We start from the raw sequence: 12,296 nt of genomic DNA on the forward strand, positions 1-12,296 counted from the left end.
CACAGCACATGTCATCCACTTCCCCCCCCCCCCCCCCCCCCCCCCCCGCTTTTCAGTAGGCCAACTCTGTATAGCCTTTCCCTAGGTCTTACACAAACACAGCCCCTATGTGGTGCAAGCAGAGGGGGACAGACAGACCCTTCCCCTGTAATCTAAAGAAATAAAGAAAGCTTTGGTACTATGCTAGAATTGACCACTCCCATAGCCAACTCCTTTTTGTGTAAAAACAAATGCTTAACCCTGTGTGTGCACTGTTCCTTTCTATGTGTTAAAATCCGTTCCTTCCATCTGAGCTGTGCGGGAGGGAAGGGCACTGGAATTGTAGGTTGTAATCTTGTGCCAACCAATAAAAGCCAGTATTTTACACACGTCACCATTAGTGTCTGGTCTCTTCTTTCCAGTGGTTTCCCTGAGATCTTTATATTAATCTTTTGGTTTCATCCCCACTCCTTGCTGAGTTTTAAATTTTTTTAGTGTTATTATAAAGGTGAGGTACAGAGGGGTTATAGTTGGATATGTCAGATAAAGAGAACATTTCTTTTTGGGTGATGTCACCCCTTTATTGCTCTCTCCCAATTTTCCCCTCCAGTCCCTACCCATAAGTCGTACAGTTCATTTTCAACAAAGTGTCTAGTGAGTATCACGCTACACGTTCTCCCTTTGTTCTTCCTGTTCTGTGCCCCCTCTGCCCCCCTCAAAGACAGATAAACAAGACAAAAATAAAAGGAAGGGCTTGGAAGGTGGCTTAGTGGTAGAGCACTTGCCTCACATGCATGAGGCCCTGGGTTCAATTCTTCAGCACCACATGAGCAAAACAAAGCCAGAAGTAGCGCTATGGCTCAAGTGGTAGAGTGCTAGCCTTGAGCTGAAGAGCTGAGGGACAGCGCCCAGGCCCAGAGTTCAGGCCCCACAACCTGACCCAAAAAAAAAAAAAAGAGCTTAGGAAAAAGAGCTCTGCTTGCCGGGCGCTGGTGGCTCACGCCTGTAATCCTAGCTACTCAGGAGGCTGAGATCTGAGGATTGCGGTTCAAAGCCAGCCCAGGGCAGGAGAGACCATGAGACTCCTATCTCCAATAAACCACCAGAAAACCGGAAGTGGCGCTGTAGCTCAAGTGGTAGAGCGCTCGCCTTGAGCTGAAGAGCTGAGGGACAGCGCCCAGGCCCAGAGTTCAAGCCCCACAACCAACAACAAAAAAAAAGAGGTAGAGAGCTAGCCTTGAGCTGAAGAGCTGAGGGACAGCGCCCAGGCCCAGAGTTCAGACCCCACAACCAACAAAAAGGGAAAAAAAAAAGGAAAGCAACAAAAAAAAAAAACTCTTGTTTCCATTCCCTGGAATTCTTCAATAAATATTGTGTATGGTCAATGGCACATAAGTGTTACTCCTTTTTTTTTTTTTGGGTCCGGTCGTGGGGCCTGAACTCTGGGCCTGGGCGCTGTCCCTCAGCTCTTCAGCTCAAGGCTAACACTCTACCACTTGAGCCACAGCGCCACTTCCGGCTTTTTTTCTTTTTGTTTATGTGGTGCTGAGGAATCGAACCCAGGGCCTCATGCATACAAGGCAAGCGCTCTACCACTGAGCCACCTTCCCAGCCCCAAGTGTTACTCCTTTGTGTTCCTTTCATAAGAGTATCCTCTTGGTCTCACTGGGTATGAATACCTAGAGTCCTGTATAATTTACTCTGTCCTCGTGTTTTAGATCTAGCTTCTACGTATGAGAGAAAACATGCACCATTCTTGCTGAGTTCTTGGGAATGGCTCTAGGGTTAAAGGTGGCCCCACGGGAGATTTGCTATTGAGGGAACTGAAGTGAGGAGCCAGGTGAAGATGCCAGGGGCAATTAGAATCAAGTGTTTCCTTGCGTCTGCTGTGCTGCAAGGCGCCTGAGGAGCGCAGTGGGAGACAGCCAGTGCCCGCACTGGAGGGCCTTTGTGCTCCCCGTCTACACCTGCACCAGGGCGCACCACGGGAGCCTGAGTGGGGTGCAGTTCAGAGTACCTAAGTCAGGGTTTGTCGGGTTTGGGGGTTTTTTTTTCAGGGGGGGAGTTGGTTTTTTGTTTTTTTAATTGTCTTTGTGTTGCTTTTAGGGCTTGAACTCAAGGCCTGGGCACTGTCCCTGAGCTTTTTTGTTCAAGGTCATCTCATTTCTACTTGAGCCCACAGCTCCATTTCTGGCTTTTTGGTAGTTTCTTGGAGATGAGCATCTTGCAACAAATAATGCTGCAGCTCAAGTGGTAGAGAACTAGGCTTGAGCAAAAGAGGCTCAGGGACAGCGCCCACACCCTGAGTTCTAGCCCCAGGACCAGCACAAAAAAGTCTTTCCTTCCCGGGCTGACTTAGAACTGCATTCCTCGGATCTCAGCCTCTTGAGTATCTAGGATTACAGGCGTGAGCCACTGACACCTGGCAGTGAGGCAGTTTATGAAGATGTGCACAGGCAGGAGCTGGAGGCAGGCGGCGCAGTTAGGAAGCAGCATTGAAGGAGTGGCATCCCTCTTGGCCCCAAACAGAAAGAAGAGTATTTATTGTACCACAAGTCCTGGGGCTTGAACTCAGGGCCTGGGCACTGTCCTTGAGCTACTTTTGCTCAGTGCTCTACTGCTTGAGCTACCGCACCATTTCCAGCTTTTCCTGTTTATGTGGTACTGAGGAATTAAACCCAGGGCTTCATGCATGCTAGATAAGCACTCTGCCACTAAGCCACATTCCCAGCCTCTTCTTTTTTTTTTTTTTGGGTGGGGGGGGTTCTGGTCGTGGGGCCTGAACTCTGGGCCTGGGCGCTGTCCCTCAGCTCTTCAGCTCAAGGCTAGCGCTTTACCACTTGAGCTACAGCGCCACTTCAGGCTTTTTTCTTTTTGCTTATGTGGTGCTGAGGAATCGAACCCAGGGCCTCAGACATGCAAGGCAAGCGCTCTACCACTGAGCCACCTCCTCAGCCCCCCTTCCTCTTTTTTAAAAAAACAAAACAGTATAGTATGATGTAACTCACGCGGCCCTCCAACTCTCTTTTTAATTACTTAAGTAGTTACACAAAGGGGTTTCATGCAATATGTCAATTTATGAGTAAGATGCATCTTAATCAGTTTCACCCCTTCCATCATTCTCCCCCTCCACTCTCCATCTATCATCCTCTTGCTCTTGATCCCTTTGCCTTAGCCTCCACGTGGTAAAAGTTCAGGCTATACCATCACACTCAGCTCCGGGCTCCTGTCAAAGGGTTCTTTCTTTTGTCAGAGTCATGTGCATGATGAACTGAGCTCATCCATGCTGATGCAAGTGGCACACTCAGGAAACCCCTACTGAGCATCATTCATCGGGATGGAGTCTGAACCCTCCACTCCACCATGTGAGATCTCTGTGTTCAAGTAGTCCAATGGTGGCTTGCCAGCATCGTGTTTACTACTTAGTTCTTAGTTTTGTTCTCAGAGTAAATGCAAAGTGTGGGATCTTCTGTTTATAGGCTAGGCTTCCAATACCCTTCACAACTTGTGGCTAAACAAGAAATCTAAAGAGGACTCCTCAAAATTTGGGTATCGGTACTGAGTGGACACCAAGCCAAAAGGACACCAGGGCAGCTCTTGGCCAGTATGGAGACGCTACCCCGATGCGGGTTGGCGGCTCTGACCTGGCCACTCCACATGGCAGTCCCCCTCATCCTGTCACGCAGGCTCCTATCCCTAGAGACCTGGTCATTGGGCCCAAAAGCCTGATGGCATGCTTGATGCCTAGTTTCAGATCTGGGATATGAAGGCCTTGTTTTCTCCTAGGCTGCGACACCCAGCTAGCATCTCCGAATCTGAGGGTGCAAGCCATTAGGCTCCATATTCCTGAATACTAGCTGTGTGCTGAACTCGAGACACGATTCTCACAGAGGCACTGCCTTAGGCAGCCGTTGGCATGCAGTGGAGGGAGTAATCCACAGGAAATGGGCTAGAAGAGGGAGAGTGGACTGTCATTCACTGGAAGGTGTGACACAAAGTGACATTAAAGTGGATGCCCTGCTGTTGACAGGCTCTCTGGTCTTAGGTGACTGTCCTCAGTTACTGTTGTAAGGTGAAAATTCAGAGAAGCCACATTTTGAAAGATCAAATCTTGGAGTCTTTTATTAGAGTGCTAGCAGTCTGCAGACAGCCAACTGTTACAAAGGCCTGCAGCCCACAAATACACTTAACACTGTTCGGAAACAGGCTAGAGAGAAAAGAAAGAACAAAAACAATACCAATTCAGCTCCTATAGAGAGCTGAAGCAGGACGCCATGGTGACTGGAGACAGGCTATGAACACAGAGACATGTGGCATGGCGTCCTCGCCCCTTAGCTGGTCCAGGCCTAAATAGGGTCAGGCTAGGGGGCAGGGTCACAGGAAACTCCAGTCCCAGTCCCAAACACTGGACTGGGACTGACAAGTTCAGTAACCTATCATCCATATGCCCTCCCCTGTCTCCAGGGATCCAGGCACACCTATAATCCTAAATACTCAAGGAGCTGGGATCTGAGGTTCTTGGTTCTAAGTCAGTCCAGACAAACAAATCCAAAATACTTTTTTGTTGTTGTTATTGGTCGTGGGGCTTGAACTCGGTCTGGGTGCTGTCCCTCAGCTCTTCAGCTCAAGGATAGTGCTCTACCACTTGAGCCACAGCACCACTTAGGGTTTTTTGGTAGTTATATTGGAAATAAGAGTCTCATGGACTTTCCTTGCCCTGGCTGTTTTTTTTTTTTGTTGTTGTTGTTTTTGTTTTTGTCAGTTATGGGGCTTGAATTTAGGACCTGGGCACTGCCCTGACCTCTTTAGCTCAAGGCTAGTGTTCTACCGCTTTGAGCCACAATTTTACTTCTGTGGTTTTTGTTTTGTTTTGTTTTGGTCCTGGGGCTTGAACTCTAGGCCTGGACGCTTTCCCACGCTCTTCAGCTCAAGGCAAGCACTCTACCACTTGAGCCATAGCACCACTTCCAGTTTTCTAGCGGTTTATTGGAGATAAGAGTCTCACAGAGTTTCCTTCCCAGGCTGGCTTTGAATCGTGATCCTCAGATCTCAGCCTCTGAGTAGCTAGGATTACAGGCGTGAGCCACCTGTGCCTACTTACTTCTGGTTTTCTGGTGGTTAATTGGAAATAGAAGTCCCACTGACCTCTTCCTAGCTAGGCTGACTTTCAACCATTATCTTCAGATTTCAGCCTCCTGAGTAGCTAGGATTACAGGCATTAGCCTCCAGTACTCGGCTTCCAAGAGACTTTTTATCTCCAATTAACTAGCAAAAAGCCAACTTGAAAATGAGCCATCCCTGGCCAGGTGCTGGTGGCTCATGCCTGTAATCCTAGCTACTCAGGAGGCTGAGATCTGAGGATCTCAGTTCAAAGCCAGCTTGGGCAGGAAAGATGGTGAGACTCTTATCTCCAATAAACCACCAGAAAAACTTGAAGTGGTGCTGTAGCTTGTAAGGTCGGCTCTTGGATAGCTAGCAAACTCCACCCTCCTGGCAGCAAGGTCTCCACCCAGAACCTGCGTTACCTAGGCAACTGGGACACCTGGAAGAGGTCACATCTGCATCCGATGAGGTCACATCTGAATTTGATGTGGCCACACCTTTCTCCACTCATACCCTAGATATAAGGCCTAGCGCAGGCCCAGACACCCTCTCTCTGCTCTTTCCTAGCTCTTTCTCAGCTCTTTCCCTCTCTTCTCTTCTCTTTCCCAGCTCCTTCTCTTTCCTAACTCTCTCTTTCCCATACACTGTCTTTTCTAGCTTTCTCTCTTTTCTAGCTCTTTTCTCCCTCTTTCCCAGCTCTCCCAGCTCTCTTTCCCAGGCCTTTCCCCACCACGTGGAGGACCAAGATGGCCTGGTGCCAGCTGGAACAATGAATAAACTTACCCCTTACCTGAATACCACATGCGTGGTGATGTTCTTACTTGGCTACCTCTTTTTTTTTTTTTGGTCGGGTCACGGGGCCTGAACTCTGGGCCTGGGCGCTGTCCCTCAGCTCTTCAGCTTAAGGCTAGTGCTCTACCAGTTGAGCCACAGCACCACTGCCTGCTTTTTTTTTCTTTTTGCTTATGAGGAATCGAGCTCAGGGCCTCAGGCATGCAAGGCAAGTGCTCTGCCACTCAGCTACCTTCCCAGCCCTTGGCTACCTCTTTTTAAAAACCTAACGTAGCTCAAATGGTAGAGCACTCGCCTTGAGCTGAAGAGCTGAGGGACAGCGCCCAGACCCAAAGTTCAAAACCCACAACCGACAAAAAAAAAGAAAATGAGTCATCCCTAAAAAAAAAAAAGTTGAGCAAGAGATTACAAAGCCCTGAGTTTAAGCCTGAGTATCAGTACACACACACACACACACACAATTACATAATACAAACAGAGTTACTACAGACAAAAGCAGTAACAAACTGGCTGCCGGTAGCTCATGCCTGTAATCCTAGCTATTCAGGAGGCTGAGATCTGAGGACTGCAGTTCAAAGCCAGCCTGGCAGGAAAGTCTGTGAGACTGTTATCTCCAATTAACTACCATAAAAACCAGAAGTGGTGCTGTGGCTCAAGTGGTAGAGTGCTAGCCTTGAGCTGAAGAGCCGAGGGATAGTGCCCAGGCCTAGAGCTCAAGCCCCATAACAACAACCACCAAAAAAAAAGCAGTAACAATACAAGTGGTAAATGTGATTGAAAAAGATTAATGACTAAGGAACTGCCCCAAAAGAGGAAACATCACCAGATGGCTCAGGAGGGACACAGGGGTGCTCAGCTGGAGATGCAGGTGTGGGAAGGCAGAGCATGGGCTTGGTGGTAGTGAGGGGCCTGGTCAGTGAGCCCTGGGAAGGTGAGCTAGGGTCAGGCGGCCTGGCAGCAGCCTTCTGAACTTTCCTCCTCATAACTCAGAAGCCAGCCAAGGCTTTAAAAACAGCAGTGACTGCATCATGCCCCACACAGAAAATGACTGGCTTCCTACTGAGGTTCACAGAGCTCCAAGACTTGGTGACAGGCTTGTTCACTGCCTTCCACTGAGTCTGTACAGCCCTATGAAGCCCAGCTCATGGGCAAGGAAATGGAGACTTAGCAAAAACAACTGCTTTAGTGAAATGACAAATTTAATTCTTTTTTTTCTCTCATTTTCTTTCTTTTTGCCAGTCCTGGGGTTAGAACTCTAGGCCTGGGGTTGTCCCTGAGCTTCTTGGCTCAAGGATAGTGCTCTACTACTTGAGCCACAGCACCACTTCTGGCTTTTTCTGAGTATTTATTGTCGGTTGTGGGGTTTGAACTCTGGGCCTGGGCACTGTCCCTCAGCTCTTCAGCTCAAGGCTAGCACTCTACCACTTGAGCCACAGTGCCACTTACAGTTTTCTGAGGGGTTTTTATTGGAGATAAGAGTCTCACGGACTTTCTTGCCCAGGCTGGCTTTGAACTGTGATCCTTAGATCTCAGCTTCCTGAGTAACTAGGATTATAGACATGAGCCACTAGTGCCCAGCCTGACAAATTTAATTCTAACTGTACTTTTCTTGTCTTTTGTTGTTGTTTTTGTAGTGGTGATCAAATCCAGGATGTTGCCTTGCTAGGTAAGCACTTTTGCTACTCAGCTAGCTATATCCCAGCCAGATAAATTTAATTCTAATCTTAGGAGAAAGCACTGAGGACAGCCAAGGCAAATGGAAAATGCTAGTAGGAAAATCACTGAACTATGTACGTCCTATGTCCCATCAGCATCAAGGCTTAATAGAAGCCAGGTGCTGGTGGCTCACATCTGTAATCCTAGTTACCCGAAAGGTAGAGATCTGAGGATAGAGGTCAAAGCCAGCGTGGGCTGGCAAGTCTATAATACTTATCTCCAATGAACCAGCAAAAAGCCAGAAGTGGAGCTGTGGAGTAGTAAAGTACCACCCTTGAATGAAAAGCCAAGTGACAGCACCCAGGCCATAAGTTCAAGCCCTCATACTGGTGTGTATGCACGTGTGTGCATGTACACACACACACTCACAACTTAAAAGAAGGCTTGTGCTAGAGCTCAGTAGTAGAGCTCTTGTCTAGCATATGTGAAGGCCTGAGTTTCATCCTCAGCACTGAAAAAAAAAAAAAGAAAAAAGTAACAATGTGAAGAATGGAAACGGAAATAGCTAGGAACATGGGACCAAGAACGAGACCCCTGGTGGTTGTGGAAATGCGGTCAGCACAAAGGAAGCATGCTTCTAAGTGAGACAGCATGTGCTCTGTAGTAAACAGTGTTTACAGTTTTGGTGCCAAATGGGAAAAATAAAACAAATTCCTACTTCACACCATTTGTGAAAATAAATTCACAAATGTGGGAAATGCGTCGCAAAACTTAGAAAAATACAGAGATAACAGAAGTCAGAGAGGTTAGACATCAGAAGCCGCCCTCCCCCCACAGAGCAGCCTCACCTGGTCACTTAGACCGTCGAAAACCAGGACAAGCAGAAACTGACGGAGAGGGCAGTGAGTGAGCACTGGACTTGTATTTGATCCCAAACACACAGGAAGGGCAGCTAGGGATGGAGAGGAAGTGGCGTCAGAAGTGGGCTCCATTGATTTGGTAATTGTCTGTCCCCTTTTCCTAAAAGCTTTGGAGCAAATACGATACCCTCAGGCCCTGGGGGAGGGGCTTAGGTGTTAGGGTAATGCTGAGATGGGGAAGTGTTCCCTCCTCTCTGAAGACTTTAAGGATTGATGATAATTCTCCTTTAGAAATTTGGTAGAATTTGGGGCTGGGAAGGTGGCTCAGTGGTAGAGTGCTTGCCTTGCATGCTTGAGGCCCTGGGTTTGATTCCTCAGCACCACATAAGAAAAAAGCCAGAAGTGGTGCTGTGGCTCAAATGGTAGAGCCCTAGCCTTGAGCTGAAGGAAGAGCTGAGGGACAGTGCCCAGACCCAGAGTTCAGGCCCCATGACCGAACCCCCCCCCAAAAGAAAGAAAAAAGAAATTTGGTAGAATTTACCAACAAAGCCATCCAGTCCTGGGCTTCCTTTGTTGGGAGATGTGCCTGTGTTTGTATGTTAACATATTTTTTCATGTTTTTTCCTGGAATATGTTCCTCCTGCACTTGAGAAAAAGATATATGTTGTTGGATGGAGTGTTCTGATATGTCTGCTTGGTTTTCAATGTTTTGTAAGTCCTCAATAGCCTTACTGATTTCTCTGGGATATTCTGTTCTTCCTTTCTTTCTTTCTTTCTTTCTTTCTTTCTTTCTTTCTTTCTTTCTTTCTTTCTTTCTTTCTTTCTTTCTTTCTTTCTTTCTTTCTCTCTCTCTCTCTCTCTCTTTCTCTCTTTCTCTCCCTCACCAGTCCTGGCTTGAACTCAGGGTCTGGCACTGTTCCTGAGCTACTTTTGCTCAAGGCTAGCACTCTACCACTTGTGCCACAGCATCACTTATGTTTTTTTCTGTTGAACCCAGGACTTCATGCATGCTAAGCAAGCACTCTACCACTAAGCCACATTCCTAGCCCCCTCTGTTCATTCTTGAAAGCAGGGTATCTAAATCTCAACTATTAGCATATAATTGTGTATTCCTAGACAGATGCCACAGACTGTCACTAATTTAAGTAAGGAGTCAGAATAAATAATTTCTTTTCTTTTTTTTGGGGGGGGGGGTCCGGTCATGGGGCCTGAACTCTGGGCCTGGGCGCTGTCCCTCAGCTCTTCAGCTCAAGGCTAGCGCTCCACCACTTGAGCCATAGCGCCACTTCCGGCTTTTTTCTTTTTGCTTATGTGGTGCTGGAGAATAGAACCCAGGGCTCCAGGCATGCAAGGCAAGCGCTCTACCACTGAGCCACCATCCCAGCCCCAGAGTAAATAATTTCTTACAGCCATCCTTGTGCCTCTTGCTGGGTGGAGGGAGTTCTATTCCTAGTGCTAAAAAGCCTAGAGGTAAGAGAGGCCATTCACTGAATGCAGATGCCGAGCTCAAGATAGCCTTGGAAGGAAAGCTTTGCATATACAGTATACTCTGATTATACCTTGATTATCTCCCTAAATGGCTTGAATCACCTGCCTCTAAGTATCCTTTAAGATTTCCCTAGATGGAAGTTTGAGGTATATCTTCCCTAGATGGAAAAGTTCTCTGGGTATCTGAGCTTGTACTTGAGGATGTCCATTTGAGGTCTGCTTTTGTTAAGGCTTGGTCTCCACCCCAAGCTTCTGGTTGTTACCTTTAAAAGCTTGGTTGGTGCAAGCCCTGTTCTGGTCTGCTGGTCTTCGAGACTAGAGTCTGCTGTGCAGTCCCCAGCCTTTTAATAAAGATTCCAAGATTTAAGCCGGGCACTGGTGGCTCACGCCTGTAATCCTAGCTACTCAGGAGGCTGAGATCTGAGGATCGCGGTTCAAAGCCAGCCCGGGCAGGAGAGACCATGAGACTCCTATCTCCAATAAACCACCAGAAAACCGGAAGTGGCGCTGTAGCTCAAGTGGTAGAGCGCTCGCCTTGAGCTGAAGAGCTGAGGGACAGCGCCCAGGCCCTGAGTTCAAGCCCCACGACCGACAAAAAAAAAAAAGAAAGATTCCAAGATTTGACCTCTCAAATGTGGCTTCTCCATTTTCTTGCACCATATAACAATGTGTGGAGGGGCTGGGAAGGTGGCTCAGTGGTAGAGTGCTTGCTTTGCATGCATGAGGCCATGGGTTCCATTCCTCAGTACCACATAAACAGAAAAAGCTGGAAGTGGCACTGTGGCTCAAGTGGTAGATTGCTCTCCTTGAACTGAAGAGCTCAGGGACATCGCCCAGGCCCAGAGTTCAGGCCCCATGATGGAAGGGGGAAAAAAAAACCCCACAATGTGTGGAATGCAAAAAATCACTCATTGAAGTAGAGGGCAGAATGGTGCTACTAAACATGGGGGCGGGAGGTTGAGACTTGACAAGGATACAAAGTTGCACTTAGGAAGAATACATGATAAGTATTGAAGGTGACCTGTTATTACCTTGACTTAGTAATTCCATATTATATACATATATACCACTTTTTACCCCATAATTATACAAGATTATAATTATTCAAAAAAAGTTAAATAGGGGGCTGGGAATATGACAGTGGTAGAGTGCTTGCCTAGCATGCATGAAGCCCAGGGTTTGATCCTTCAGTACCACATAAATAGAAAAAGCCAGAAGTGGGGCTATAGCTTAAGTGGTAGAGCACTAGCCTTGAGCAAAAGAAGTTCAGGGATAGTGACCAGCCCTTGAGTTCAAGTCCCAGGACTGGTTAAAAAAAAAAAAGTTAAACAGGAGTTGAGGTATAGCCCAGTGGTACAGTGCCTGCTTAGTGTGCTCAAGGCCCTGAGTTCTACCCAACACCAAAGACAGAGCAAACAAAGCAAATTAAATAAAAAATGAAAAACAAAATAATGCCACGGAAACATTATTGTATACATGTTTATAAGGTGTATGTTTCTTGATATATTAGATACTAAATAGTAGATAGGTGCATATTTAAATGTGTAAGAAAATTCCAATCACCTCTTCAGAAAAAGGAAAAGAAAAAAAAAAGTATTTCCCACTTAGTTTGTCACTATTTCCTTGTTATTTGGTTTTGTTTGTAATTATTGGATATTCTTGATGAATTAACCTATTTTTATTTTTATTACATATTTATTTATTTTTGTCACTCCTGGGGCTTGAACTCTGGGCCTGGGTGCTATCCCTCAGCTCTTCAGTTCAAGGCTCGCGCTGTACCACTTGAGCCACAGCGCCACTTCCAGTTTTTTTCTTTTTGCTTATGTGGTGCTGAGGAATCAAACCCAGGGCCTCAGGCATGCAAGGCAAGCGCTCTACCATTGAGCCACCTTCCCAGCCCTTGAATTAACCTTTTTATCAAGATAAAGTGTTCTCCTTTTTCTTGTATGACAATATTTTTCTGATAGTATTGGGGCTTTCATTTAGGACTTCCTATTTGCTAAGCTGGTTCTATACCACTTAAGCCATACTCCAACCTTTTTGCTCTAGCTGTTTTTGAAATAGGATCTTACTTTTTGCCTGGGACAGTTCGGACCACCATCCTCCTATTTACACACTTTCCACTGTGGTTGGATGACTGGTGCAAGCCACTGAGCACAGCTACTGTTTTATTTTTATCTATCTATCTATCTATTTATTTGTTGGTCATGGGGGCTGAACTCTGGGCCTGGGCACTGTCCCTGAGCTCTTCAGCTCAAGGCTAATGCCCTACCACTTGAGCCACAGCATCACTTCTGGCAGTTTTCTGAGTATGTAGTGCTGAGGAATCGAACCCAGGGCCTCATGCATGCAAGGCAAGCACTCTACCACTAAGCCAACTTCCCAGCCCCCTATTTTATTTTTGTTGTTGTTTTGTTT

This window comes from Dipodomys spectabilis, unplaced genomic scaffold, assembly GCF_019054845.1.
Source record: "Dipodomys spectabilis isolate Male_0828 unplaced genomic scaffold, ASM1905484v1 ptg000085l, whole genome shotgun sequence".
In the NCBI taxonomy this organism is placed as follows: domain Eukaryota; kingdom Metazoa; phylum Chordata; class Mammalia; order Rodentia; family Heteromyidae; genus Dipodomys; species Dipodomys spectabilis.